This window comes from Pteronotus mesoamericanus, unplaced genomic scaffold, assembly GCF_021234165.1.
Source record: "Pteronotus mesoamericanus isolate MK-2021 breed Mesoamerican mustached bat unplaced genomic scaffold, CSHL_Meso_final scaffold_54, whole genome shotgun sequence".
NCBI classification, from domain to species: Eukaryota; Metazoa; Chordata; class Mammalia; order Chiroptera; family Mormoopidae; genus Pteronotus; species Pteronotus mesoamericanus.
This window is the reverse complement of record NW_026555321.1, coordinates 54,865,549-54,869,653: the sequence shown is the minus strand read 5'-3', so window position 1 is coordinate 54,869,653 and position 4,105 is coordinate 54,865,549. Positions and strand designations below refer to the sequence as shown.

The 4,105-nt window shown below is 45.6% G+C and overlaps 1 pseudogene; it reads right to left on the bottom strand.

Annotated features, from left to right (window-relative positions):
* Window positions 1-495: 495 nt before the first annotated feature.
* On the bottom strand, window positions 496-2,770 carry LOC129088150 (small kinetochore-associated protein-like; annotated as a pseudogene).
* Window positions 2,771-4,105: the final 1,335 nt, after the last annotated feature.

Sequence of the window (4,105 nt, the reverse complement as noted above, 5' to 3'; positions counted from 1 at the left end):
TGAAGGGATGACTATTAGCTTGGGAGAGCTGAGGATGGTTTCCATATCTAGTATTCTATGATTCTAAGATGACAACTGATCTTCTTGGGAGAAGAGATAATAGAAGCTCAGACTTTAATCCCAAACAATTATCTTCCTACTTCAGGGAAGAAACCAAAGAAGCCAAATTTAATTCAGGCTGAACCTTTGCATTACACAGTTCTCAGCAAAAGAGTAAGGAGAGAAATTTGTTATAGCGTATAATAGAGAAACCAGAAAGCTCGCTATACAGGTCTATCCTATTATGTTTTAAAGTAGTACACTTTCAACTCAGACTCTCTCATTTTGTAAGCACAAAGTCATCTGTCAAATAAATATGCTACTTTAAGTGCACATCCACCACTCTCTGCTTCCTCGATCCTGAATAACCAAAGGCTGCTCCTTGGGGTTTACTGATCCTATGGCAGAGTTCTTCTTAGAGCTGCAGGGCCCTGCGGTCACTTGGCCCTCACATGCTCACACCCATGCCCTCACCATAGAGTCCACACGATCCATGTTGGATTCTTGCTGTGTTGTCAGAGTTTCACTGCCTGATTGAGGCCCTTGCTCTCCAATATTGCCAAACAGTTGTCCTTAAACTTCTCCAGCAGCTCCACCTTTTGGGTCAGGTCCTTTAGTTCTCCCTGAGTTTAAGTCAACTTCTGGTGCAACTGCTTATTGAAGACCTCTAAGAGCTTGTTCTTATCCTTGAGCTCTTCCTCTGATTTCTGCTTACTCAATGGTTTGTAGCTTTTTTTCATGTTCCTCTTGATGGCAGTGTCTGCAGCTTTCACCTGCCCATTCTCTCGTCTCGGTTTCATGATTTTCATAACATAGTTCTCTGAAACTCCTGGATGAAGAAGTCTGGGAACATTGTCTTCTTTAGACTTAACAGGTAATAAGCTCTTAGAAGTGGCTTGAATTTGTCTGTCTGAGGGCGGGCCTCCGCTCAGCACTGAGGGAGCTGGAGTGTGTACATTGTCTGAACCATGTTGGTCATCTTAATGAGGTGGCAAGGCTGGGCCCCAGGTGCCTGCTGCTCGGGTCCATAATTCAAAAGAATTTTCTTTTTCATTGTTCTGATTCAAAAGGTGCTCCACGGCAGCCGCCTCACTGCCAGGCTGACCTGCAGCCAGGATTTCCTGGATAGGTTTTTAAGGAGACAGAGGCCCAATGAACCTAAAGCAAGTTCTAGTGGGCAAAGAGACAGGAAAGAGAAAGAACCCCAGAAGAACAGCTGCCCAACACTTTTATGGAAGGGGACTCCCCTTCCAAAGAGTAACTTCATCCCTCCTCTCCATATTCAGTCATCAATAGTTCTTGACATTAAATGTAAGTTCTAGTGTGTACATCAATTTTCATTTTTTCCTGTACTTTTTATTTCCTTTTTGTTAAATTTTCAGTTACATTTCATGTCCTTTTTATTTTTAAAGTATTCGTAGATTAAACAGTGCATTTGACATGTACTGTTTATATGAAAGGTTAAAATGGGGAATCTTTTGGGAGGATCAGAAATAAATTAATTCAATTTACATTATTTCTAACTGGAAAAAGTGATTTGGCTTTTGAGCAAATTCTTTCTTGAACAGCCTTCCGGAACAAATTATGTTCGAGAGCAAGGGCATCACTTACTTTTCAAGAAATTATAAATTAAATATTAAATAAATACTAATTAAATATATAAATATATGTGTGTGTGTGTGTGTATATATATATATATATATATATATAGATGGTAGGTAATCAAATTATGTTATGTATTAAAATTAAATATTACTCTCCCAGATAATTTCTGGAAAATAAAATTAAATACAATCTAGAAAATACTGAGAGGGAATATTTCATCTCAAACATAGTAGTTCAGTGAAAGTTGTACTACTAGGTTTAGTTTTGACCTTAAGAGTCTTCACTAACAAAGGAGAAAGATGAAAAATAAAATAATTATGTAACATCTTAACAAATAATAAAAAAAGCAAAGTAGGAGATTAACATGGCGGAGGAGTGAATGGGAGTCACGCTGACCTCCTCCCAAAACCAAACTGGAATTGCGACTAAATAGTGGAGTAATCACCTGGAAAACAATGGAACGATAGTGGGAGAGAAGCCTTGGTGCTACGGACAGTGGATTCGACTCTCACACATCCCAATGGGTGAGAAGTGCGGTGGAGGCTCAAGGGGGTGGGCTGGGTGCCCACGGGCACTAGCATCAGAGAGACATTGAAACGCCCAGTTAGCTTCCCCCGAGAAGAACGGGGTCTGAATCATAAACAGGGACCCCTAAACTACAGCAGCTAAAACCAAGAAAATACAGACAAAACGCAACCCCGAAAAGCTTAGGGGCACTCTCTGCCAGAGACAGGTGGCCGGGGATGCAAAGAGACATATAAAGGGCCAACGCAAAAATTGCAGTGGCAGCCGCCCTCCTTGATCTCTGGGTAGAGGTGGCAGCAGGGTGGGCTGGAGCCTGGGAAAAGACTGGTGAGGAAAACTTTGTGAAGAGACCTGACATGGCGGCCAGTGGAGCCCCGGTGATAACGCACCTCCCACTCTGCAGCTACCATTTCACTCAGGCATAAGGGAATCAATTAACCTACCTTTTGTGCACTCTGCACACAGCTTGTACACATGTGAGCTGCGGGGCTGAGTGCAGACTGGCTGGGAGAACCTTGAGGAGAGACCGGAGACAGAGGTGTTAGGGAAAGAACGGGAAGAGGAACCGGCGAGTCCCAACTCTCCGTTCTGTAGTCTCCATTGTGGGCTGGGAAGGCGCGCCCCCAAAGAGGCTGAAACAGGGTGAGCATTAACCACACTGCCCGGGATTGAAACGCAGTCCGCACAGGGGGTGGATCATTGGCAGAAGGGGTCATGGAACTGCCCGGAGGCCCCTGAGGAGGCATTGGGGAAAGAACAGGAGGAGGAACCGGGGAGTCCTGACTCCTTCTGCTTGCTGTAGGGAAGAGGCCACACCCCCAAAGAGCTAAAAGCGAAAAAGCACACAAAGACACCCCCAAAACCACCCAGTGCAGGCGCGCGCATTTGCGCTGAGTGGCCGGCGAAGGTTGGCGAGCGTGTGTGTGACCCCCGCGCGCTGGCGAACAGTGCACTGGCTGGCAAGGCCTCCCACAGATTGGCATCAATATGGCCTGAGAGGGAATGCACAGAATGGCTAGGGCAGGCAGAAATTGACCCGCCCGGCCCATGATTGCGGAGTGGCTCACAGAATTAGTAGATCCCGGCCGAAGGGATCACAGAGCTGCCCAGAGTCCCTGGAGGAGAGACTGGAGACAGGATTAACCAGAGAGTCCTGGAGCTGACTTCCTCCCATTTCCGTAGTCCCCATTTGGCGAGGGCAAGCAACACACCCAAAGAGCCAAAAGCGAGGAAAACACACAATAGAAGACCCTAAACTGACCAGTGCCGGGGAGCTCACCGGCCAGGGAGGCCAGACGAGTACGCTAGGTCGCGAATAAGCCCCCTGGTCTGGGGCAAGCACATGCGAGCCCAGGCAGGCGGGGGATCCCGCCGAGCCCCGGAGAACGCTCAAGGAGCCGGCGTGAGAGTGCAGAGAGATCCCAAAAAATAGTCCAGCCCTGACCAAAGCGGGTCACAGAGCTGCCCCAAGCAGGAGTCAGACACAGACAGTAGACTCCTCGAAGGCTCAAACAAACAACCCAAGGTCATATGGGGTCAACAACTGATATCATCAGAGGCAGGCCCAGAAAGAAAAGTAAAGGGGAAAATAAATAAATAAATAAATAAATAAATAAATAAATAAATAAATAAAAAAGACCCACCTACTACCATAGAAGTTCAATCCACAAAGTCAGGAAATCTAGACAACCCAATTGAAGCAGAAGCAAGAATAAATTAAAAAATTAGTAAATTACTTAACAGACTCTCACAAAAATGGGAAGAAAAAGAAGTTCCCCCCAAAAGAGTGGAAAAGGGGACTCCCAACAGAGAGAGCTCAATGAAATAGAGGCAAGGGAACTATCAGATATTGAATTCAAAACAATGGCTCTAAGGAACCTCAATGAGCTCAGCCAGCTCAAAGATAACTATGAGAAACTGCAGAGAAACTATCAGG